General features: G+C 39.6%; 1 long non-coding RNA gene across 1 annotated transcript; it reads right to left on the bottom strand.

Moving 5' to 3' along the window:
• Positions 1-276: 276 nt before the first annotated feature.
• LOC139117842 (uncharacterized) lies at positions 277-27,999 on the bottom strand. The gene is made up of 4 exons (XR_011548599.1): positions 27,864-27,999; positions 15,417-15,527; positions 13,357-13,480; positions 277-950 (listed from the first exon to the last, which is right to left on the bottom strand). It is a non-coding gene; the product is annotated as an uncharacterized lncRNA (long non-coding RNA).

The following is a 27,999-nucleotide window of genomic DNA, read 5'->3' as shown; positions in this document are numbered from 1 at the left end:
TCTCAAAAGTAAGTGTTAGATTCAGAACGCACAACAAGAACTAAAGTCGTGGTCCGCTGCCTTCCAGAGGGCGGACATGATCCGTAATAGTGACTTGCCACATCTTTCCGTTGAATGACACGGCCTCTCTCAAACCCAGAGCTATTTAGGTATTATGTTGGCTTCCTATAGCAGTACGGTGAGTACCCTCCTTGACTGCTGAATGCCACGTGCACTGTATCGCCCTCGGAGCATCACGCACCACACACTCACAATAAATAACACCACGCATTGGACTGAAACTTTACAGAAATAAAGAAATCTTTCTTGCATCTGGTTTATTTTTACCCATAAGGAAGGACTTAAGCGGTAAGAAGGAAAGTGGAGGAAAATAGGTAAAATAATTGCGTTATTTTCTCAAAGAAGTGAGCTGTTATGGTGCGAAAACTTATACTGAAATGTTCTGTATTGCCCATAAAATGAGAGTTGAGGAGCAAGGTTTCAAAATGAATTCCCCTCGTCACTCAATACTACAGCGTACCCATTATATCGGCACCGGGAGAAGCAAAGAGAAAAAACATGGCGATCTACGTCTACTTTTTTTATAAGCGGTTGTCATAGCGATGAAAGACAGCGGAGGCAAGTCACGTGACACACGGCGAGATTCTGCCGTGAACGTGCATCATAACTACATCTAAAAAAATCAGTTTGACTCCAAGAAAAGTTGTTAGGTTCAGTTCTCTCTTAGAAGGAAAACAGGTTTTGCTCTTTCGATGCGTTTTTGGTTGTTTTTTTGTGATACAAGGGAGTATAAAAGAAAAGTGTGGTGTCTTCATGGCGTCTTGCTGTTTCCTCGATGTCACAGCGAAGGTGGAAGTAGAACCGTCGAGGTCCGCGAAACCGTGGCTGCTTCGTGTACATCGGACGCCGTTAGATGGTTGTTTTAGTCGCAATACTTGTCATTCTTGCGGCTGAGGAAGAATGAAATAAAAATTATGTCAGTATAGGACTCCCAATAATATGCAATTGTTGGACAAGCATTTGGTCACGACACCCAGGAACGTAATGCTTCTGCATTAACAAGCTCAAACAATCTGAAATTGTGATCTCCTTATGATGACCTCCACAAATTTCACGTTTTCAACTGAGTTATGTGTTTAAATAAGCAGACTTTACGTTATTGAATGTCGACAGCTCACCCGTCTCATCGAATGAGAAAGCAGCTCAGTGGATTGAGAAAATAGAAGGAAATTACACAGTACGCAGTATGCGGTGATTGAAATGTACATAGTCGATGGAACCGGGAGTGTGTACGTCGTATGGCGTGTAATCCATGCCAAAATTAACACCTTACATTTGAGCCAACCTACATGCAACTCTCACGAAGGTACATGCAACTCTCACGAAACTGCATGCGATTCACAAAGCTACACGCAACTCTCGCGAACGTGCATGCAACTCACGAGGCTACATGCAACTCACGAAGCTACATGCAACTCACGAACTTGCATTTTGAGCCAACTACATGCAACTCTCACGAAGCTGCATGCGACTCACCAAGCTACATGCAACTCTCACGAACGTGCATGCAACTCACCAAGCTACATGCAACTCTAACGAACGTGCATGCAACTCACGAACTTGCATGCAACTCACGAAGCTACATGCAACTCGCGAACCTGCATGCAACTCGCTCGAACCTCATGCAACTCTCTTGAAATGCATTCGCTTTGCGCTGCGACTTATTTGAATCGGACTCCCTAGATTACCTTTGAAGCTCAACTCATTTTGCTTGAAGCTCGTTTTTGAGCTGAACGCATTCGTGTCGGGGGACAGTCCGTGTGAAGGGGGGACTTTGTTGGGGTAAACCAATTTTAAATAGGGTCTGCTGCATGCTGCCTTCGATTTAATAAAGGCACTTCTGGGTTGAGAAAACCATACGTGAATTGGAGTACACTATGTCGGTTAACGTGTGTGAATGAGGTTCTATCGTATTTTATTTGACTCTCATTTTACTTCAAGTAGACTGTGCCACAATGTGGTTTACAATAAACCAACCCATCATTAAAGTGACTAACTTTGCTCCGACAACACGGAAGCTTATGAGACGTCACAACGCGTCATACCAACGTCATATGACGTATTCAGATGTGTTCTGCCAGTGAGCCAGGGGATCTGAAAAAAATGACCCGACATATAGTATATGCAGTGCAACAAGTGACTTGAGTTGCCCGTCGCATTGCCTCGTTTGTACGATGTCATCGTGTCACTCGATTACCATGGACGAAAACAACAATTGTCTGCGCAGCGTAAAAATCTCCGTGCTGTGTGAATTTATCTCTGCGCTCATGGAAATTCTCCGCGCTGTGTAAAAATCTCGGTGCTCTTAAAAAATCTCCGCTGTGTAAAATAAATCGTGGCGGTGTGTAAAAATCTCGGCGCTGTTGAAAACTCTCCGCACTGTGTAAAAATCTCCGCGCTGTTTGAAAATCTTGGTGCCTTTTAAAATTTCTCTCTACTGTTTAAAATTTCTCCGCAGGCTGTTTTAAATCTCCCTGCTGGGAGACAATTCTCCGCACCGTTTCAAATTTCTCTCTACTGTTTGTTCTCTGCGCTATTCACTTCCGTGACTATTCAATAAGGAAAATGGGGGCAACTTCACACAGCGTATGCGTACAGCTGGCGATGTTTTACGGGTCGAGTATTAGCCTGCTAAATACGTAGTCCTTACAATCGCCTTGTCAGACGTAGACAAAACAAATTGAAATCATAAAAGTCGACAGGAAATGGCCCAAGGATATATCCTTTACAATCGAATTAATGTAAGAGAACAATTTACAAAAACACTGAACATTTGCAATGTGCAGATTGCCGTAAAGGATGGTTACCTATGTACACTATGATGAGTGATTCCTGGAGATTCCAACATCACCGACAGCTTCAGATTTTATAATTACTTTCTGGGAGGTCGTTCACAATTATTTGTCCAGCGGAGGCTTTTCATAATTTTGTTTACCGCCTGTTTTTTTATTCAAGGGTTCTATCAGAAGGGATAAATGATGAAATTCGCTAAACTTAGGTTTCCCTTTTATGGGGGCTTTTGGCACATACCTTTATCATGTACGTATGGCAATTATAGGTAGTGGCAGCCCTAAAAAAACCTATTGAGGCGGATCTGAAAAAAAAATACCATGCTGTGGGCTCCTTTCAAAAATGGTTCACCCCAACCAAGCCCCCCCCCCAAAAAAAAACATGGATTATCCCCCGACACGAATGCGGTCAGCTCAAAAAGCAAGACGAATGCAGAGTCATCAAATGAGTTGAGCTTCAAAGGTAATCTAGGGAGTCTGATTCAAACGAGTCGCGGCGCAAAGCGAATGCATTTCACCAGTTGCATTGAGTTTCGTGAGAGTTGCATGCAGGTTCGCGAGTTGCATGTAGCTTCGTGAGTTGCATGCAAGTTCGTGAGTTGCATGCACGTTCGTTAGAGTTGCATGTAGCTTGGTGAGTTGCATGCACGTTCGTGAGAGTTGCATGTAGCTTGGTGAGTCGCATGCAGCTTCGTGAGAGTTGCATGTAGGTTGGCTCAAAATGCAAGTTCGTGAGTTGCATGTAGCTTCGTGAGTTGCATGTAGCCTCGTGAGTTGCATGCACGTTCGCGAGAGTTGCGTGTAGCTTTGTGAATCGCATGCAGTTTCGTGAGAGTTGCATGTACCTTCGTGAGAGTTGCATGTAGGTTGGCTCAAAATGTAAGGTGTTAATTTTGGCATGGATTACACGCCATATACGTCGATTTGCTAAGCGGAACCGACGCGTAAGGCAAGTACTGGTGTGTTCATGAGAAGGCGGCACTTGGAACATTTTATTACATACTCCTAAGCTTCAAAAATTTCATTGAGTCTGGACATCGACACATTCGTTACTGGGTATTTTACATCGCTTAATCATCATAATATTTGCAAAACAAGAAGGACTCGTTTGTTGAGCAGTGTGTAAATCCAAACGGCTCTCAGCTACGGCCATCCAATGATTTTGTAAAGCTCTCTTGATTGCGATAGGTACAAAAAATGATTTGGTGACAATTTTGTTGAAATTCGTGTGAACTCATCCTATTTGTACGAGAGGAAAACAAAAGGACGGATATTAACACTTTAGGTTACAATATTACTGCGAAATTCTTTCAAGTGGCCACTACAGAGGGCGTTTTAATGTCTATTTATTCACCCTTCATGTACTTCTGTAGGAATAAGTCGAAGGAGTGAGTCAGGTTGTGTTATTTGAGAAGGCTCGGATTAGTATGGAACTACCTGTTGAGTGTAGAGTCTCCGGTTTGAGCGAGAAAGAAGTTTATACTGACTCATAGTTGTGGATGTCATTTCTTGAATACTCCCGAGTTACAAATGTCTCATTATGAACTGAATTAAAAAGCCCTTGACATCAACACCGGGGGGTGTCGGGATTAATGATTGAAAATAATAGGCTACCATTTATGAAATTGCACACGGAGGAAGTTCGAGGAAGTTGATCAGCCCTGGGGATCAACTATCATTCCTATGTGACTCTAGACAGAGAAATCAGCGTCTGCCCATCTGATCTGTGGCGTCGACTACTGCGAGACTGGCACGGTAAAATACAGGTGCCGTATTATAGTCTCAATTCGGATGGCAGGGGGCAGAGCGATCGGCGTTTTAAACGAGGCAATTTTTGAACGATTGCTTGATCAGGTATTTACCGTAAAATTGGCTCGTAGCTTGTGATGGATACTGAACTTAAAGAGGAATTTAAACTCCAGAGTGCTAGATATTGGATTGAAGTGGCGTGCATCGACAAATATTTCTTTTGCGTTTTGCGTCATAACAGAACTTGCACAGTCGCGATTTGTAATGATTATTTTTATCTCAAAACCAAATGATAAAGAACCACGTATCGGTTGGCTGCAATATCACGTCTATCTTTTGGCGCACTTACTCGGTCAAAGAGCAGGTAAAAACATACCACATTTACCTTCGGAGGTTCCATTGTTTGGGGAGGGGGATCAGCTGTGTGGCTAATAGGTAGGTCAAACCCAGTTCTCTCCATGGAGTTGAATACGAGATAGTTGACTACGCACAGAACAGGAAACAAATGCTTTCAAAGGAGTTGGTTAATTTGGCTCATTTGTGTAATTTACCCCGTGTGAGGTATGAACAAAATTGACACAATTTACCCTCATTACAGATGCTCTCTATGCTATCGTTGATTTGGAAAGAGTGTACGAGCTTCTTCGTCTGTCAATCTCATAATGAAAAACATTGCTAACAGTGACAACGGTATGATAATAGCAGTGACCGCTATGATAGTGACGGTGGAGGAGTTTGTGACGACAACTACGATGATGATTTATACACAATTTTTGGATATCAAGGCGTACGACGGGGCTGCTCCGTAACTGTTAAACGACCACTTTGAACTATAGATTTAAAACTTGAAAGTCGCAAAATAATGTCAAAGTTGATCAAAATGAATAAAGGAGAAAATAACTTGCAAATAGAAAGCGCCACGCCGCAGGTAGAACTTCGTATTTACCATTTTGATAAATTCCATTGAATATGTTTTCCAGTTTCGTATTCCGTTTCCTGCAATGGTCACCGTTCAATTTAAATTCCATCAATATTGAATCGGTCCATACGTACATGTATGTAAAAGAAACACAAGTTTCCGAATCGTTGTATAAGAATGTATATATGGAACTTGAAGGAATTATATTTAACTTTTAATGAGCAGGAAAATCTTTCAAGTGACCGATACTCATGCACGAGCAGGAAATTCAAAATATAAATAGTTGAACAACACCCAGGCCATGAAACAGTCGAAACATTGTTGCGTAAAAATCCCAATTATCCGTTAAATTTATTTTGATTTTGACGTTCTATCTTGACCTAATTGTTCGGAGTTTTTAGGTTGTGTAAGATATTCTTGTGCATTTTTTATCTGTCTTAATGGCATCGACATCACCCAGTGTAAATCTTTAAATTCCATAACGTTTGTACTGCAAGAGTTCATTTAATTATCAAACTGATTGGGAAATGTCGATGCTCCAAAAAGTAGGAGATCTGCCGAGCATAATAATGTGCTCAATATGATGTCTGGTCGATGGATACTACAAAAGAGCAACATGCATTGCCAGTCTGCGAACTGTTCTCCCCGAAGACTGTCCGAACCAAAAAAGTAAAGTAAAAAATTATTGCTGACTTAAAGCCGTGGGTGTTCTGAAAGAGAAACGTAAAGCACAGTTCTGCGTCATGTTGTGAATGGTCCGATGTGTAATGATGGTATTTAAAGAGGTATAAACATTTTACCCTTTTATATCGTCTCCTTACATCAAAGGGCTACAATTCTTTTTTACGACGTCTTGCAGCTTGTAAATACCACTAAGCGGCGTTGTTGTAATTTGCCAGCGGGGATTGGCTTTTACTGTCGCTGAAGTGTAACCAATTCACTCGAATGTTTGTTTTTCGACATTAGCAACTGCCGGTCCTCCATCAACGTCAACTGTGTAGAGTTGGCCGTCCTTATCGCGAGTACCTGTGAGCACGTAATGTAGAACCAGGCACGTTGTCCGTCACCGGATCCTCCAGACGTCAGACGGTGAGCGAGTATTTAGTGTCGAAGTTACGCCGCAGTTCGAAATATCATTGAACAGATATCAGTGACTTTGGAAGACTAACGCTTCTACTATGGTGTGCACGAAACAATGTCGACCTCTTTGTATTAGATGGACAGGATGAAAACGTACGCGCCCTATAGATTTCACGCACTGATATTCATTCCACATAATTTACGTTAATCATGATGTATCCGGCAATATCCCACTTTCTACTTCTAAAAAGCGAGCAATTCTTCATATTAAGTTAATAAGCGCATTAAAACAGGAAGTTTTAAACTTTTTAATCACCCTTTCCCTAAGAAACTTTCATCCATTCGCCTCTATAATCAAAATTAAAATCAGTTGTCATTGTGCAAAGTTTTTGATTTAAGGTAGTATGCGCCTCGAAAGTGAACGACTTAAACTTTTGCTCAAAATTTCCTATATGAAACTTTCAACCATTCTCTTTCAAAATCAAGAATAAAAATCGGGGGTCACCGTGCAAATTTTAGTACGAGAGAAACAAATAACCCAAGATTTAGTGATATTTGAAATTCAAAATGGCCGCCATCCTGTGTTAACTCTATGGAGAAAAATAAAATTATCGAATTTCGAAAAACTAAGCCAGTGAAAAGTTTTCTCGCACCAAGAGCTTTAAAATGAACCCTCACAAGTGGTATATCAGAAAAGAATGGTAAAAGTTTGAGAGTCCGAATATCTGTCCCCAAGGCGCGTTCTACCTTAAGAAGCAAAGTACCCTACATTTACAGTCACTCTAAATTTAAAACGCCCTGCCTCAATTCTATGGGAAAAATAAAGTTTTCGATTTCCACAAAAAAAGGATTATTTTTTTTACTCTATCGACTTTAAAATGAAGAAACAGATCGCAAGGGTATCGTACAAATTCGAATGTTTGGAAAGCTTCCCCGAGAAACGTCTTTTATCAAATTAATGGCGGTTTGAAAATATGCAATATAGCTGTCTAAAGCATCATCATCCTCGGAACCTACTGAATAATATAGGGAATAATTCTCAATTTGTGACACGGGTATATTTCTCGTTTCCGAAAAAAATGGACTTTCGTCAAACTTGCTCGACATTCTGAAGAAAATTTATTGCAATTGCAGTACATCCACCGCCCACCTGTAAGAGAAAATTTACTTTAGCTTACAGCGTTTTACAAGTACATTCCTGTTGGATTATTCATTCCCTTCTAAGAAACAGGTCTTATTGCATTAAACGAAGAGGTGAATTCGAAAAGCTGCAACATTGGAGGAGTTTGTCCCAATGCATTTAATACACAGCGGCCTTGGTCTGCCTGTTAATTGGATAGATTTTCATCTGGAAAAGCGAACTAGGGTCGCGGTCTTTTCATGGCAATTTGATCGACGCGGGCAATTCCATTTGATTAATAGAGTATTCTGAAATCCTGGCGATCCTCTCATATTGTTTTGTAAAGGGCATTTGAATACTTCGCTGGGGAGTCCTATTGTGCTGGTAAATTGATCACTGGGCTTCTCACGTTAGAGTCTGCAATATCCAACTCAGCGTTAGTATGAGACCAAATCAATTCATAGCGCTGTTTTGTTTTGTAAATTCGCCCGCGCTAACAGTCAGCCAAACGAAAGCTGAATGAATCGTGTTTACTCTGATTAAAGGTAAAAACATGTGAATGTGACATACATATGGACAATACTGCACGCACAATGTGGACGATCTTTATCAACGTGTGATAAAGTGACGTAGATATCTTCGATCATTAGACAAAATACATGCGTTTATGATACGATTGGAAGTTAGAGCATATATCATCGTAATGATTTCCTTCGAGGTCCGCGAACCCTTCAGGTTTAATTTTGGTAACATCGGCTGTATTGTTCCTTTGTCATTTGTGTGTCGTTTGCAATCACACACTTTGAAAACAGACGAAATGGCTAATTGTCTATCCATTTGTGCAAATGGATAAACACAAATTTATGCACGAAGATGCAAAGATACAGAAGTGCTATGTATGTATGTATGTATGTATGTATGTATGTATGTATGCATGTATGCATGTATGTATGTATGTATGTATGTATGTATGTATGTATGTATGTATGTATGTATGTATGTATGTATGTATGTATGTATGTATGTATGTATGTATGTATGTATGTATGTATGTATGTATGTATGTATGTATGTATGTATGTATGTATGTATGTATGTATGTATGTATGTATGTATGTACGCACGCACGCATGGTAGGTAGGTAGGTAGGTAGGTGGGTAGGTAGGTAACAGAAGGGCAGATAAGTGTAGGTAGGTCTTCCTGTACCAATATCAGGACAATGTGGCATTAGTTAAACCTTATTTGAAAGTTAGTTAAATCATTAAACCACTGAATTTGTACAGGAGCTATCTATTACAAACCCTTACGCAAGGCTGTGCAAATTTGTTGTCAGTAACTGTAATCAAGTAAAGTCACGGCAGCAGTCGTTTTTGCTGTTTCCGTATATTTATAAGACTTCTGTACGACTCCGAGACCTGTTTGGCGTTTTTGCAAAGCTCCTTCTATAACATTTTACATAAATAATCGGGCAATCTTTCCAGTTCAACAGTGAATGAATATATATATATATATTAAGGTGTTTCCCGTAAGTTCTGGTTTCATTGTGAATATCCGTGATGTGAAAAGTCATATATGTACCAAAGTTTACTTGCATCGGAGAGCGCGCGTGCCTATCGTAGTTGCACAGCGGTGCAAATATCAAAACATTATGCTATAAACTAATGTTTATGAGCACTAACCGGAACTATTTCTGTTTGTAAACAACTAGTGTCATCAAATACTCGCTCGGGGACGGCAGCAGAATACACCGTGTTGTGCAAATACTCCGGGTACGGCGTGCTTGCACTCTCACGCTCTGCGGTTCTGTTGTGGTATGCACCCAAGGGCATCGAGCTGAGATGGAGCAAACGATTGCTCCATGAATTGACCAGGCGAGTGAGTGAGTGAATGAATAAATGAACGAGTTCGTGAGTTCTTGAGTGAGTCAGTCATTCACATTCAGCCACTCAGTCATTAAGTATAAAAGTATTTTGTAAGTCATAAATAATCTACTAAGTAAGTAAATAAGTAAGTAAGTAAGTAAGTAAGTAAGTAAGTAAGTAAGTAAGTAAGTAAGTAAGTAAGTAAGTAAGTAAGTAAGTAAGTCAGTAAGTCAGTCAGTACGTCAGTCAGTCCGTCAGTCAGTAACTAAGAATGCAAGTATATACAAGTGAGTCAGCAAGGAAACGAGACAGCAGCAAACAGGTGTTCTAATGACAACATAAGAGGTGGACTGTGAGTGGCGTGCGTGATTGTTGAGAAGCAAGTCACTTGATGACTAACACAGTTAGAGACTTGAATCTTGTTCATTGTGAAAACCATCGTATCTCCATCATCGATAGCACCATCCGATATAAGCAAGTGAAATGTAGAACGGTGAAAGAATGTGTGGGTAAGACAGCAAGCAGATTCTGTCAATTAGCATCCGACTCCCCACTGATCGTCTTTGCTTTGACTACCTGTGGCATAGTCAGTCACCTATAACAGTGTTGCTCTTCTCAGGCAACCAGATATTGGCGATCGGCAAATGAGAGGTGGTATCTTTCAGTTAATGATCTCACGACATGGTTATCATGTCATGCGATTGAAGTCAGCAAGCACCCGTTGAGCGTGAAGCGGATTATACGGGATTTCTGTCCAGTATTTCTGGAACGTTGAAATATGCGTGCATCCCATGTCTGCTTGTTTACTGTGATGCTCCGAAAACACGGAGAGTGTTTTCCTTGTCGTTTTAAGAATACGTCTGTTGTCAGTCGTAACTGCAAAGTATAGGAATACTTTTCAACGTTATGATCTACATTGTGTGGGGATGTAGTCTTTTCAACTGGAGTCAAGCTGTCAAAGAAAAGTATACCACAGGATGTACTGTCATTTTACACAATTGGTCATATGGTCACTGTCAATAGCAGACGGTCCGTGTTTCACAAGATAGTTTAGATTCTGTTTTTGGTCACTTCACCTCAATAAGAGCGTTGTCACGTTACCAAAGATGCAAGCTTCTATTATTAAAATGTCATTTATTGTTTATATTCAAATTATCAAATTTTAGCATTTGATTTAAATGATACGAGACTTGTCGAAATGTTCATTTTGTTGTATTTATATTGTTTTGTAAAATGTCCAAATTTTCAGGACAAAACATTATAAAGCCAAGGTCTCAAACGTCAATAATGTACTAGGATATATCAATGTTCCACTCTGAGCTTATATATGCCAGATATTTCGAAGGGACTAAACCCTTCTTCTTCATTGGGTCCACTACAGTCACTGATCTCGAACTGCCACTGTCAAGTTCAGAATTCTTTACATCCTTGCATCACAAAAGAGTAATTATAACAATTATGCAATAGTTTTTGGTGCATGTCCAAGTGCCAGGGTACCCTCTGGTGGAGTGGCAGCCTACTGTTTACTGTTGATTCCGTTGTTTATTGTGTCCAGTTTCTTAATCGAAAATGATTCTCTTAATTGCCTGTAAATTTTGTTGTTTTTGTGCTGTTTTTCTATACCAGTCACTGTCATAAGAAAGACCAGCATCGCAGTGGTTCGTTCATTCTGGTTTCCGGAACAGACCGAAAGTCAAAGGCGTTCTCAAGGAAGAACAAGACTATCTCAGTCTACGGAGAAATACTGTAACTGAGTGGGACATATAAAATGGTCGCAGGCTTCCATCGTACAACAAACAAGTCAGTTGCTCACGATCTAACCATTTTTCAGTCAGCTGTGGTGTCAACCTTAACATGCAAATGGTATGAAGTGTAGCTTTAGATAAAAGAGAACATTATAGTATGTGATGAAAAATAACCCCAGCCGACAATGTATATATATATATATATATACACACACATATATATATATATATATATATATATATATATATATATATATATATATATATATATATATATACACGAGAAAAGGATATCACGACTGATTACGAAGATCTGTCCTTCACAGTAAGGATTCAGATATTCTACATTTTTATCCAGTATTCCATTTCATAGTCATGCGCAATATAGCCGAAGGAAATCGGAAGTGGACCATTGGAAACCGTTGTACTCTACAGGGTTGCTGTTGATGCAGAGCGTGAAGCGCGACATGATATATTTTGTTTCAATATCCGTTGGATCAACATGAGACGGTAAATGCAGAGCATACATTGTTTGACATAATTTGAAAAGTCAGCAAAACAAACATAAATAACAAAACAGCAGTGCAAACATGTTTGATGTTTTGCGACGAGGAGTTCCCTTTAGTACAACGGTGATGGGGCGTATTTGTACACTTGCAGCCATGAGCTGCGTGTACTGTAAATGAGGCATCAGGCGACCTTATAAACTGTTTTTGTATAAACGATACCCGTATGGTAAAAGTGGAGGAAAGTGACTATTCTTGGATTTTAGGGATATAGCTCAGAAATCCATATCGCACGTGCACACGAGCGCTGCATCAACCGTAATATTCAATTTTGAAATTGATTTCTCTTTCATTTCAAACTAATCAGTCAAAAACCAAGTAGAGGTAGATATATCTTAATATATGTAGCTTTTATGTTTAATATCATAATCACAAGGTAATCATCCATCCCCTGGATTAACAGGAAATACTTATGTAGCGATGCAAATTAGAGAGTTAGAGAGAACAATCTCCTTAAAGATCTACGAGTCTCATGCTTGCGTGTGAAAATAGTGTACTTGTAAGACCTTTACAAGGATTTACGGCAAACTCATGTTTGAATAAAACCGAAAAATGACGGATGAAGAAGATTAGTTTTGCCAATCGACACCCCCATAACGCTTCACCGTACTATGTCTTCGTAAATGGCCAGGGGAAATGTATTAGAGTAATGATGTTGTTTGGGCATGTGACCGTTCAGTGAAACCTCAAGTCTTTCATTGTGATAGCTTTCATTTACTTTCTACTTGTCCCAATCATCTGTTGTTTAACCCTTTGAGTGCAGTAATTTTTCCTCACCAAAATTTAGTGCAACATTTTGCCAATTTTTATGAATTTTTCTGTATTTGTTTCGATAATTTTGGAGCATGTAGACATCACGTTTCAATGGCTACTGTTTTTTATCAAAATTTTGGCAAAAATCTGAAAATATTTGACTGGGCTATATTTTGTAAAGGCGACAAATATTGACTTTGGCGCTCAAAGGGTTAAGGCTGTACAGAAACTATTGAATGCAACCGATGCCTTTTAATGGATGTAAGGTAAATTAGCTAGAAGGTAACTTGTATCATCCCTTATTTCATTTTCGTTGTTTATGCTGCGATGCTCATGCACCTTAATGAATTTCAGACATTCTATTATTCTTCTTGATTGACATGTCACCGTCATAAGCAAACATTAAATTGTTTGCACTTAATTAATAACACTTATAGGGCTTCAGTATCTTAGCAAAGCTCGTTAGTAACCGATGATCTTAACAACAGTATTAATATCACACGAAATAAACTCTCTCTTGAGTTGGTTAAAGACCTTCATCCGAACGTTTTTATCACATGATATCATCGATTAACAACACATACGTCTATAACAGATGTCAGAGAGAGAGAGAGAGAGAGAGAGAGAGAGAGAGAGAGAGAGAGAGAGAGAGAGAGAGAGAGAGAGAGAGGGGGGGAGAAAGATATATAGAGAGAACACAGAATGTCCCTCACCTTTCGCACTTGTAAATGCCACCAGTTTGAATTTTACGACAGAGAATTTCTTCGTCTCCGAATATGTGGATCGTCATTTCTCTCGGCGACTCACAGAGAGATTCTTGTTGCGTTGTTTCTGTACCTAGATGGAAAAAGTAAACTATTTGCGTTAGTTTTCCTGCTATTGTGAGATCATTTTAAATTTAACTTGCAAGAAATGACGTAGGAAACAGAGGAACCTGAGGAAGATCCAAAGACGTATCCCAACTAACGGTAATACCCTTTATTTATGTGGGAGGCACCCAGATAAGCATTGGATTGTTTTGTTTCGTTTTTGTTTGGGGGGAGGGGTAAGTGTAAGGCCGTTGTTTCTTCAGTTGTGCCTATTATTATTATGAGTTTACAAGTCGATTATCATCAACCTGGAAAATTAATAAAATCAAAATGAGATATATTTTAATTACGTAGCATGGAGGTCTAATCCCTTGCCTTTGAATAGTGGATACTGATCGTGTTAAACTGGAAAATTAATTAAAATGACAATGAGTTGTGTATTAATTTCATAACATGGAATCTGATCAATTACCTTTTCTTAAGTGTGAGCTAAAAGATTCGGAAAACTAGGGCGGTATACGCACTTTACCGTGTCTATTTTGTTTCACGAGAATCAAATGATGATTTTCAGTTCGAATGATCAGTGAAAGCCAAGTGCCCATCCGCTTATTGTGGTCTTGACATTCTATGACGTGACGTCATCCTCACGTTGGCTGCAACCAGGCGCGTCATCTGATGATCATTGTTACTAAGAATACATCTTTGAAGATGTTTTAAAGGGGAAATACCATGACAATGAACGTCTCTTATGAACATGTCGACTTTTAACGAGATTAAAAAAACACAAGTCTAATGAAGCGGCAAGAGATACAAATCAAAGTATCATTGCATTAGTTTTGTTGAAAGTCTGTGAGATATGAAGCAACAATTATTCCAACGTTTTACTCTGTCTAACTTTTTTTCATGTCCGTGGCCTATATACAGCATCTATCTACCAAGCTTTTGAATTTCAGTTATTTCGATGATACCTGTTACTTTTTGTGGTGTTTATACTTTAAAGTTAGTACTTGTGGTACAACTTTGAAAGTCCAGAGGAAAAGATTTGTGTCACCAATTCCAGGCATTAATACGAGAAAAAGCCCGGATGTCTGCATTGTTCTATTGCTTTGCTATTTCAGTAAGGGAAGCACAATGACAATGATATGCTTTCGAAAAACGTCGTACCTGACGCGCTGTATGTTGTTTTATCATCGAAAAGACGACATGACAATTCAGTTTGAAATAGCAAGCTGTCAAATGTATTAAAGCGTATCTAGCCTTTGATAAGACATACACATATTATGACAATAGTGACAAAGATCTTATAAAGAATAACGCCGTGGCTGCCGTCATTGAAATATATAGTATGACACGGAGTGACTTTGATTCTCAACAGCCATCTGCTGAAATGCATTTTGAATATCCTCTTCAATTCTAGCACCGGCCTTTGATTTCCCGCGAATGGATTGCTGAACTGCGCAAGGAACAGCCCTTTTACGGTAGTGAAAATCATCTTCCTGCTTTTTTGAAAGCGAAAGGTCATCATCTGATTCTGGAAGAAGCACTGCATGGCAATCCTGCATTTCCTCGCTGCCAGCGAGCTGCCCAATCTGTATCTATTATCTTTGTTTTAAGTGCTCAAAGGATGGCTTACTTTCAACTTGTATCTGTTATGGCAAATTCCAATGCTATTACGTGAAACAAAGCAGGGCTTATCGTAACAATGTATCTGTAAAGCCGATATCAATATCCCTGTCATAATAACTTTGACAAGAAATTGTCACGCGATAAAACAAATCTAACAATTTCCCGCGGAAACATTATCGTCCTTATCAGTCTTTTGCCATTTAACTGCCAGGGCAAATTAGTGTTTTCTGATCACAATTCTATCTTCTTGCCAATATATAACTTTGGACAAAAAAGGGAAAAAAGCTACCTGATAGCCATAAATATCAGAAGCGTTATTTTTGACAAGAAATACTTACGTTTTCCCCATCTTAGAAATGTGTTGGAACCTTCTGTTCTGCCGGATGACGAGAGCAAAAGCACCACGATGACTACACAAAAACTGACAATTTTAGCTTCCATCTTCTTTTCTGAAAAAAGACCAAAAACCCACCAATAAAATGTCAAATATTCAGATAACATGTTCCCTTCCTTGTCTTTTGTATTTATTCTCTATTCTATATGATGATCAATTGAGATGCCATACCGATTCGCACAAGACCATGATCATGCAAATCCATATTAATGCGTAATTATAATTTACAATTACGCATTATGCTTAGGATTATCTTTTTACTAATCTATCACAAGGTAGATCATATAAATGGTATTTTTCTTTCAATATAGGCGCCTCTTGCTGATTAAAATGATCGGTGCATTTGTTGTGAAGATGGTACAATGGCGTAAAACCATTTATGGTTGTTGCATAGACCGAGAAAGCTGATCTTGAATGATTTTGAAAAAAATCGGATATTACTAATTACAATTCATATGTCATCTTTTGTCTAGTTTCTTCAACATTCGTATTACTGCGCTCATGCGCAGCCCCCAAACTCGGTCTCAACAGCACAATGTATCATGATGAATCACACAGGGGCATCTCAATCTAAATCTTTGATGGAAACAGAGGCATTCAGAGCACTGCTTTAGGATATATGCAGATTTAATGGGTTTGTAAAATCACATACAAGGCAACCTCACTTCATTACCCCTTTCAAACACAAGTCACGGTCAAAGTTATTGCGGCACGGGGCACTCGATTCCCGCGTTTAATTAATTTTCCTCAGTTTCAAATTACAGGCATATTTACCCTAAATATACATTCATTGGTAAGTTCACAAAAGTCTGTCAAACCAACACCGAGGACAACTTCATTAAAATTCACAGTTGAAAGAAAACCAGGAGAAACCATAAAACTCCATTTTTGAATATTAATTTCCTTTCAAATGTCAGCTCGGAGGAATCCTTCGGGGAAATTGAAAGTCACTATTATGGCTGCAAATAAGCGATTTTAATTTTCGACAAGACAAGATTAAATGTGAGAGAGATGGAGTTACCAAAATAACATTTTCGAAATGGCGAGGTTTGCCGCTGTTCAGAAAACATCTTGCATCGCTTGTTACATATTCGACGTCAATGCAAGTCGAGTAAACAGCTCCTTCTGTCTTTCGTAGGTTCAGATACTTCCAAGTTCAAAAATATGGCCACCGAACGACAGTTCATGTATCTAGCGTTAGTTTGCTATTTTGGAGAGCGAGCTGAAATATTTTAAAAGCTATGACCTTCACAGCTCTAATTTTTTCTCTTAGTGTGGTGAAACCAACGAATTCTTTTATACCAGCGCTAAAGCTTCCTGTCTGCGATCGATGTCCTACGCTACGCGAGAATTTACGAGAATTTACGAGATTTTAGTTGTAGGAAGGGCACAACTTCGCCAAAAGGGGAAAAGACTCCTATCATCTGCGGTGTTGGAAACCACAACAAAATTCACAAATGTCGGTTATTTGCTGTGCCGATACCTAATGATCATATGCAGCTTGCCACGTCTCACACGAATGGAAACACTGCGTGTAAAACAAATACTAGCCGAAAGTTTCCGCCTCGGGAGACAAAGACATTTCCTCCACCCTACACACTCCACCTTATCTGACGTGGAAGAGAAATATTGTGCTACGTCTTACTTGGCGTCTAATGATCATTTATATTACTTAGGACGGTCGTAATGCCTTTAGATAGACTTATGTTAGAGATAAACCTCTCATACTACAGAGGAAAAACTTTCAAATTGTGATAAAAAATGTTATCACAACCATGCTGCATCATACCCCGGTTTCTCATAAGGTGGTATGAATCTACAAATGAGTGTAAATATAAAGTTGAGAGTTCATTTTTTTTTCGTTCCAGCGCTCCCCGCCAAGTACTTCCATTGATTAACTCGATCTTCTTTCGGTGAAAAATCATGTAAGGCAGTATCGCCTCAGGGATGTACATTCGGACTCTCGACGTTTTACAATACATGTAATATTCTGATCCTCCACTTGTGTGGCCTTAATTTGAAGCTCTTTGAGTGAATACAAATGTTCCGCACTCTTATTTTGCGAAAATTTAAAGATCCATTAGCTGTAACTTTGGTCATTTTTTATTTTGTTTGTTTCTGTGTATCATCTGCAGTTTCTGGTTTAGATCCCTGAACCACGGAGAAATTCCTAATATTTAGCTCATAAATATACCCTATATGAGTATAATCTACACTGTTATTGTTTAAATTTTGTATTCAGCTTTGGACTAGAATACATCTATCAACAATAACAATGGTCGTTTCACATATACACGCTGTGTTGGCAAGAAGGACACCGGGCATTGGTCATGATGATCGGATTATAGTAAAATTCTGTAGTTGATACATTGAAACCGAGCAGTTAAAAAATTAGTCAACAGTTACAGCTGATGTCCCTTTAAACTTTTATTTCTCCATCGAGTTGACACAGATATTGTGGCCACTTTGGATGTCAAATATCAGCAAATTTGAGGCAATTTGTTTCTGTGTTACCGAAATTGTCAAGTGGCTCCTGGTAGCAAGATATGAAGACTGCTTTCGTAAAGAGGATAATGCTACCCACCCAGGTCACTTTATCTGTTGACATACAGAGAACAATCACTCTTAATGGGACTCCCGTGATTGATTGTTCCAAGGGTCCTCAGTCGGTCAATTTAGACAGAACACGTGTTAGATGTAAGGAGACAAAAATCCCGCGAAGAGCGGATTTGACGCTTTTGAAATGTATCAGAAGGAGTCATTGAAAAACAACCAGAAGTTAGTTTGCAACCGATTGCGTTTCACCACAGGATAGGGTCGTTACTTTTCATCACGTTCAGATAACACTCCCACTGCTTCGGAAATATATAACGTAATCACGTGGCATTCGTCAGAGCACTGCTTTGTTATTACTCCAAGTAAATAACCCAATCTGCAGAAAGGACTTTCCCACTTTGTGTACAAAGCATTTTTCCGACTCTCCCGCCTGCGTGCCACGGTTGATTCAGTGTAAAAATGCTATGCCACACATTTCGATTTTTGGTCACACGTCGGTTAACTCCTCGGACAGAAGGCTCCATTGGAAGCATAGGAAATGCTCTCGTGCATTCCGTGGTTTTTGCAACTGCTTTCCGTCACTCCTCTTCTACAAAACCAACATTTAAAGTCGCAATTTATGGGCATGCTTAGATATAATTGTCTAGCTCATCATCACCCTATCTCATTTACAGCTAGACTGTTCACAGAAGTGACCATCGCAAATGTTAGATACAAGACGGCGCCGCCAGATTTAACAGCGACGCTTTCTTATATTATGGCCTCCTGCACAAGTATTTACTTGCAACGGCCGAAACACGCCATTTCCCGCCAAGTTTTCATTTAAAAATCGCAAACGTGTAAAAGCTACACCATCATTAGCGTGGAAGGTGTTTTCGACGAGTTCTCTTTTTAGCGCCATTTAGGGAACTCAACATTTAAACAATATCTTTCATGCAATATCCAAGATGGAAACACACATTTAGCGACACAGTTGTGGTGACAGGCAAGCCCATGCAGAGTCAGACTTAGAGGTTGTAAGATTGAACTGTTTTAATGCAAACTGTTTCAAGTACGCGCAACTGTGCCTGCCTGGCTCAGCTCGATTGATGAATTAAATTTCGCTCCACTGGCGATGCTAACATCAAAGAACAAATAGGGCTACTAGGCTTTCCAAGTGTTGCCGATGAAATACGGTTTGTCTTCCATGCGTTCACGCATGTATGATGTCTACATATTCATTGTTCTATCGCATTATGAACTGGGGGCTAGGGCCCATATCTATGAATGGGTGTCATTTGTAACTTGTAGTTAGTCTATCGGTGGTTAAGTTCTGCGTTATTTGCTGGTAACGATAACATGTCTAATAAGTTTGCTTGCATAACACCAGCGCCATGCTATTGTATGTTTGATGTCACCGAATAAAATATTTCATGACCGCGGGATAGCGAGAATGTTCCTAATCTATTTTGTATTTCTGTCACGTGATCCCAACCTATGGTTGCCAGATCGCTACTTCGAGACGTTCCTTAGAAAAGATCCAGCTGCGAAACTACCTACTGCAAAAGTTATCATTTTCTCACGACTTTGAAATAAGCTTTGGTTTTCGAGCACTCGACAGATTATATAGGCGGCTGGTATTCTGATGGGGATGTCAAATGTACGTTCTAGGAAAATCCGATGTTACTCCGAAGGGCGTCTCATTATGAAATGTGAACGAGAACTCACATGACATTATCACGTAAACCAAACAAACGCTCTTAACCTTGTAAATTGACACCCACCGAGGACCTAAGCCCACTTCTCCATATTAGGAATTGTGGCTTTTGATCTGACGATCAAGAGTTTTGCGGACAATTGTTTATCTCTCTAATTAGAGAGCTGTATCGCTTTCATAACGGCAAGATAGGACTGTATTGACTTCTGGTCTTTTTCGCCAAGTCTCGGCAGCACATTTTAATCTTTCACATACCGGGGGGGGGGGGGGGACGCAACATAATTAGCTCATTGAATATTAAATGGAAGTTACTGTCTGGTGAAAATTATCTTTTGTATATCTGCCGAGATCAACGATGTGAAATCCCACCATACCCAGATAAAGTTAAAAGGGAAAAGAAAGTTTTGTTTTTTTTTGTAGAAGTCTCATACCAAAGTGGTTGAGGAACACAAAATGTCATGGGCCAGTTTTTCCTTGGCCTATTTTATGACATTACTGGTAGATAAACCGTGATTATGGCAAGGACATGAAATAAGATTCGCGGCTTTATCTGGTACACGTGAGAACAGACCAAACGGAACGCAGACATCACGCCACTAGCTGAAAGACGAACTAACTTCAGCGGTGCATATGATTGCATCTCAAACGTTGCTAGCCTGTCCCCGCAGGGTAACGTTGAAACCACTCAGTGTGCCAACATTACTTTCCTCTTACATATCCGGCATGTTCGGAGACAACTAGGCAGATCGTTTTACTCCAGAACCATGGCTGTAAAAGAACCAGCTTGCTGACTCAGAACGAGACAGAAAGGATCCCACAAAAGAACCGGTAATTGAAGGTGTGCTAGGCATTTTATATCGACTCCACCCGCAGGGTTCCCGATCGTTCAACTTTTGAAATATGGAGCTTTAAAAGGACCATTCCAGAGCTCCCGGCTCCAGTTCAACCCTTTTAATGTGAATCAAACGATAGGTGTCACGGCGGTTGTCGAATCCCAAATCTGACAATCATTACAACTGGTCTGTTCACTCAACAAGTCCCCGTTCAGAGGTATAGCTACCAGTTTCACCGACATTTACAGTTCTCAGAGGGGCTTGCGTTAACGTGCTCTACCTAAAAAGTAGCGCTTGCGTTGCAGACTCTTGATATAGACCTATTAGCCACAAACGCATAGTGCCCCTGCGGGTTTATGTCATTTCTCTTTTAGCAGATATCTAGAATATTAAAACGTCAAAAGCGAACTTTTAACTCCCAGTAATGATAACAGAATTTCATCAATTTCACCGAATGAGTCGACCGCTATTGCATACATTACGGGTAAAAATCACCTTCTCCAGACGACGTTGTTTGTTTTAGAGCATTTTGACAGACTTCCCGCCAGCAGTCAAAACAGGCTGGGTTCTTAAACTCATAAAAGAGCAAGATCTTTGACGAACGTCACTGCCCAATCCCATGTACTAGATCTCGAGATCCATGTTGTTAATCTGTTAAGTGATTCTGTGCATCTCAGATATTAATAGTTTGCCCTCATTATATAAACCACATGCGTCGGCTAACCTTCAACGTTTCTTGGCAATCGCGTTCTAATTCTTCGAAGTGTTTTTGATTTATGTACCTGGAAGACGGTATGCAGGCGATTTAAATTGCTCGAGTCCATGTCTGTTTCCGTGAGAGTGATAGGTAGCTACTCTTCTTCACCACCTCTGTCTCAAGAGCTCATCACTCAATCTTGAGATCGTCGATGAAACCATGAATTAAAGAAACGTTGAACTTGAACAACAGTCATTCTTTTCAAGTGATTTGTGTACATCAGCAGTCTATTCGCCCCCATTGACATCTAACCCTATTTGCTTTATTTGGAAGGACATCAGCTGTCACTTTTGAAAAATAATGTCATTTTAGTTCTAGAAAACGTGGAACGCGCTCACTTACTGCGTCTCTGAGTGGACGTATGTTGAGATACATGGTATTAGACCCGCATAAACATAATATGTTGTATGCAGAATGCAATAGGTGTCATTATTGGCAGAAGAATTCTAGTCGGACTAAGATCTGACTCAATGACATTGGACATCACCACTCAAATACAGGATGTATCAAAAAGTTTAAAAGCAGGCATTCTGACGTAATTTTTGGAGTAGGACAAGAAACGTGTTCGCAGTCAGAACAAAAATACTAGAAAGTACATAAAGATGGGACAACTAATGACAATTTGAAATTACAGTGTTTCAGAAACTAACTTTTTCTGAGAGTAAAGTAGAGTGTTGTTTCTCGTATTATTTAAGGTAGTATGCGCCTCGAAAGTGAAAGACTTAAACTTTGGCTCAAACTTACCTTAATGACACTTTCAACCATTCTCTCACAAAATCAAGAATACAAATCAGGGGTCATCGTGCAAATTTTTGACTAGCGGAACAAATTACCCACACATTTTGCGATATTTGAAATTCAAAATGGCCGCCATCCCTGTACCAACTCTATGGAGAAAAATACAATTTTCGAATTTCGAAAAACTAAGGCGATGAAAGGTTTTCTTATACCAAGAGCTTTAAATTGAACCCCCACAAGTGATATATCAGAAAAGAGTTGTAAAAGTTTATAGGCCGAATATCTGTCCCCAAGGCGCGATCTACCTTCAATGGGTCTTGAACGTTCATTGTGAAAGGAAAGCCAGAATGGTTGTCATATTTTTTAAGTGTTTGGTGTGAATATTTTCTGCTATTAGGAACCTCTGCTTTATTATAAGCTACAGTAAACTTTCGCTATCAAGCAGGTGACGTTTATGCTTGGACCGAACTGCATATAAAGGCTCTTCAAATACACGATATCCGTACTCCATGAAAAAGTCTTGAAAATAAAAAAGATTTTAAAAAAAATTGAAAGCGCGAGATATATAGATAACGGGGGTTCCTTCGAGAAATTTTGTCCTTGGGACCGTCTTCACTGTTGTCCTACTTGGCTTTAAGCAGACATGGTGAGCATGTACATTTCAAATGTTCAAGGCCCTAAAATGAAGAAGTCACACGTGATAAATCACGTGACAAGCCACGCGTAGCTAGCAACAACAACACGTGTTAGACCGAAGTTATCATTCCGGAAAAAATTCTTGTGTGTGTGTGTTTGTGTGGTGGGGGTGGGGGTAACTATGAAGCAACCTGACATTGGCCTCACGGAACAGCTTACTCGACGAGGATGACAATGGCAGTCACAAAAATCACTGAACTACATACTTAGCACCACAGCTTTGGTAAAATATTTCTCCTTGAATCGAAAGTATAATTTTCCATTCCATCGGAGACTTTCAAGTGCTCAACGTGTTATCAATCATCGGTGACGACATCATGACGCAAACGCTGTAAAAATAGCATCGTTTTCCAACATTAACCATGGCCACTGGGGAAATAGTCACCCAGCTTTATCTCAACCGCATATAGATATTACAGTTTTCCAGTGTCCGTCATAGTTTTCATCAAAGGTTAGCACCGGTAACTTATGACATTATGATCACTTTTGATTCTTTTCACGTACACCAGTATTCTCAGTGACTTGTGACGCAACTCGGTTATAAATATGTATCCACTTATGGTACAGTTCGCATTTGGGACAGAAGTTCACGACTCCCAACTTTTTACAGTACGCACTTTTCTGGTCCACAGCTTGCCTGGGTTCACTTTCAAGGTGTTGGAATAAAGGAAGTTTCCACCGCCTTATTTTTGTGAAAATTTAATTTTTCCCAAAATGGCATGTAGTCAACAGAGGGTTGGCGGCCATTTTGAACTTCAAATATCGGCAACTTTTTGGAAGTTTATTTCTCTAGGACCGCGTCATAAGTTTATGTTTTGAAAGAGAGTGGTTCAATGTTTCCTTAGGAAAGATTGAACTAGTGGTGAAGTCTCTCAAGCAGAATGCGTCTCGCGAAAGTTTTTTGAAAAACTCAAAATCTTACAAAACTTGTGTGGATAAGTTTTGAAATCTGTGGAGGAAATAGCGTTTTCGTCGCCTTGCTTTCGGAAAATTGAAAAAAATGTTCTCCCTTAAATTTGAGAGGCCGATCGGCCACTCTTTGTACTCCAAAAGTCGATAACATCAATTAAGGTAATGTGTTTTCTCTAATCCGGTTTCTACAGTGACGCCCGATTTCTATACTCGATTTTAGAAGAGGATGGAGAGAATTCCTATGTTAACTCCACGAGAAAAAGAAACTTTTCGATTTTCACAAAAACAAACCGGCGAAACTTTAATTACTTCATTAGCTTCAAAATGAGACAGCCCCGCCCCACAAAAGGCAAAAAAGTATAGTAAAACTTTTAAAGTCCGAATGTCTGTCCCTCAGGTGCATTCTACGTTAATAACAATTAGCGAAGGGTCAGGTTTAGCAAATGTACTTGTCTTGATACAAGAAGCCCCCGGGCCGGATGATGGCTCTGAGTATTTCATCTAATCTAGATGAGAGTTAGAAATTGCCGGGTAATACAAAACTTAACACGTCAAGTGAACGCCATGCCAAAAGTTGTAATTTGTAAATCGTTTATATGTCTGAGTGGCGTTGTTCAATGATACTGCAGCCCTGTTTATCCTTGGGCATTTGATTGGTTCTTTTACCTTCAGCCGAGGAGAATTCAATCATAGTGTCACAAATCAGCGCGTGCGATTAACTCGGTAGAGGCACAATTTTCTGGAGTCTCAAGTGGCGCTATTAGACTTCCGACGGAGGAAGTTGAGATTTTAAGTTGATTTCTGTTTGCACTTGATATTTTTTTTTTGCATGATATGTAATGTTTGGTCTCAATGATCAAGTTACTGTGTTATTCATAATGTTCGTCGATTACTATCTTCATTGCTTACTATGCTTAACAAAATCGTTCTTTACGCTCTTTATGTTAGCACTGTCTGATTTTTTCCTTATCGGTTTAGCTGTTCATTGTATTGATCCTCAATGCCTTTTGTCCTCTCGTAAAACTCTGAATTTCGACCAACAAGGACGAGATTTCAGCAAGCGTAGACATGTCAAATTTTCTCAGACAATACCCGTCATGACAATTGGTCATCGAGATTGCAGGTCTACAAGGCAACATGTAATGGTTGCTAGCGTAATGAAGGCCTTAATAACTCTTATACGATTGGTATTAAAATTCATTGACGGCTAATAGGCCACCGGGTCGGCCATTAGAAGACTAATAAACCATGGCGCTGCAATGATGCCCTGTGGTGGATAATGACGCGTCCCCGCGCAACCATTTGAAGCCCTCCAAGCTCACAATGTACATCATCATCTTTCAGCCACAAACAGATACGAAAAACGCAATGTACTGTATTAGAGTTTTTCAACATATTCGAACATACAGAAATATGCTTCTTTTTCTATTTCAAAAATAAATTCCCGTCATGATCACATTGTAACTATACTTTTATTGTGCTCTAAGTCAATATGGTTTAATTTGCATTCTAAAATGTTCTGCCATTTTGTTGAATTTTGAAACAGCGAGTGGTTAGGAAACTTATTTTTGAACCTTAAAAATTTTGCAATTCTTTTGTTCTTGTGGTGTATAGTTGATTTCGGTACATCCTCTTGTCTGTTCAGAAAATTAACTTGTAAGATGTGAATTTTCGTAAAATATATAAACTCAATAAAAAGCTGTGAATAGCTGCCATTTGGAAATTTAAATATCAGCCCACATAGGGTTATTTCCTTCTCTGTTTTTTTTTCTGTGATTTTAGTCTTTATTGAAAGAGAATGAGTTCCTTGAGCTATTTATATGAGCCGGCAAAAGTGCGTTATCTTCATTTTCGATGCGTATGCGTCTACGCTTATCGCTACGTCTATCCTGCAGCTTCCGTGTCGTGGAGCAAAGTCAGATAACAAACAAACAACTGTTGAAATAAATGTTTTTCCTCTGCGGCGTCACTTTTTCTATACAATATAATACGTAACTGAAATCAACCTAAAAATCCCTCGGTAAAACACAAGAAAAATATCTGCCATGTTTGATGTTTTATGAGACGAAAGGTCAATTTTGACAGTTGTTAAGGTAGTATGCACCTCGAAAGTGAAAGACTTTAACTTTTGCTCAAATTTTGCTCAGTGAATCCTTCAGCCATTCTCTTACGGAATCAATCATAAAAATCAGGGGTCACAGTGCAAAGTTTGGAAATAGCAAATTACGTAACATTTACCGATATTTGGAATTCAAAATGCCCGGCATCCCTTGGTCATGTAGGCTATTCGGGGAAAAATACAATTTTCGTTTTTCAGAAAACTTAGATGGTGCAAATGTTTCTTATTCCAAGGGCTTCAAAATGAGCCCCCACAAGTGGTAGATCAGGAAAGAATTGTAAAAAACTTGAGAGTCCAAATATCTGTCCCCGAGGCGCATTCTACCTTAACCATGACTCCAGGGGATGGAGGGAAGAGCACGGAGCTCCACAGCTCGGTCAGTGGACCTACAATGTTGGTTTTCTGACACACTCAGTCACACACCGACACATTGTCATTGGAGGAGGCAGGTGTGTGCAATTACAGTATGGTGGCTTACAATATCGTGCTTATCTTCATTCATATACGCCTGATTAACCACCGACGTAGCAGTGCTTTTGCCGTGGAAGGAAGTATTCGCAACAATTGTGGTCAGCAAACTAAAACTTATGTATTCGTTGTCACGCATTCCTCGAGTTTAGTCAGTGGCAAACGCACGGACTAATTAATGGATGGGTTTAGAAATAATCAAAGTAAATTGCAAGCAAAGATTACACAGCACGGAGCGTTCCCTGATCGACGACATTACAGATTACAGTCAAGTGTATTTCATTAGGGGGCATCTGTATATGTTGGGACAAACAAATTCAAACAAATGGAGTAACGTTAAACAAAATCATAGATACCCACAACCCTCATGCACTCACGAAGAACATTTGAATGCCTTCATGGGCTTACCGTCCTCACAAAGACAAATGTATTTGATTCTCACGAAACCACTGGCCCATGTATCTCATTAGCTAACGTAAATCTCCTCCACAAAGTACGAGATTAATTGGGAAATAATTAATAGGGAATATTACATGGAAGTAAAATTCTATCAATTCATTCGGTGCAAGATAATGGCGCTGAGAACGGGCGAATGGAAATTGTTCCTTGTGGGCGGGTTGAGAAGCCGTTCATCCTACCGAACATTTCCCGCTCTACTTTCGAGGCTCGGAAGCGACAAGAGGCGACTGTATGATGGTGAATGTGTCAAGTTCCAAAACGACAGACAGCAATCTCTTATCAGTGACACTCAAAAGGCCGATTACAGATTATGAATAACTGATCGGGAACATCAGTCGTTCTGAAATTAAATTTTGCCCTCGTGCGAGTTTTTTGATACCAGGCGATGATGTTAAAGATTGTATTAGGCGATATAATTTGATAAGAATACAAAGAAAAGGAAAATTTCAAGTCAAGGAAAAGGTATTATACGCGTACGAGTAGGTGCTATTAACAAAATCACCGAGGAAGGTCTTTCACGTGTAACCCATGGAAACCAACCTTTAAGATAACTTTCCCTATTCTTAAACAGAAACTATTCACAGAAATAACGTGATCGAATCATGCTGGCCAGGGTGCCAGAAGTGATTTAAATAATGGCGATCGTATCAAATAATATATTTAAAAAGAAGTTGCATGTATGTAACAATCTTAAATATGAATAAAATATGACTTCAGACAACTTATTTGAAAACTGCTAGGCAAATGTGGTGTGCGTGGTTGTAAGGAAAAGCCGTACTGCTGTCAGTTGACCACCCTCTGGCCACTGTCATACAGCAGGGTGTTTGAGTCGCAACAGCTCCGGCAGGGGACTGCAAAGATTATTCCTAGCTGCTGCCGATGGGAAGATGACGCTCTAAATAAAGATGATCATGGACCAGGCGACTTATTCCCCCAAAATGTCGAAACTGAATTTCAAATCAGTGCAAAACATCCACTAGTATTCATAATGATCGTGTCATTTTTAAAATGGTTTGCATTGCCTTCGATAAGCTACTATTTCAGTTTTGCAGTTATGATTTAGCACAAACAATATTCTGAAAATCAAAAAGGCAACGGGTTTTTGCTTTTGCGAAGTAACTGCAGTGAAAGTAGACTGCCAGCGAGTGTTGTCTTACCTAGATTGTCGCTACGACTGGTCGAAGTGGTGGTTGGTTACTCGCGGTGCACGGCGTTGGCTTGGTGTACTGTCGGTGCTTCTGACTGCTCATGGACTGAAACAAGTACTGCCGGGCGTTTCAATTTAAACTCAAG

Source organism: Ptychodera flava, chromosome 18 (genome assembly GCF_041260155.1).
Source record: "Ptychodera flava strain L36383 chromosome 18, AS_Pfla_20210202, whole genome shotgun sequence".
Taxonomy (NCBI): domain Eukaryota; kingdom Metazoa; phylum Hemichordata; class Enteropneusta; family Ptychoderidae; genus Ptychodera; species Ptychodera flava.
Note: the sequence above shows the minus strand (reverse complement) of the source record. Positions and strands in the feature narration are given on the sequence as shown.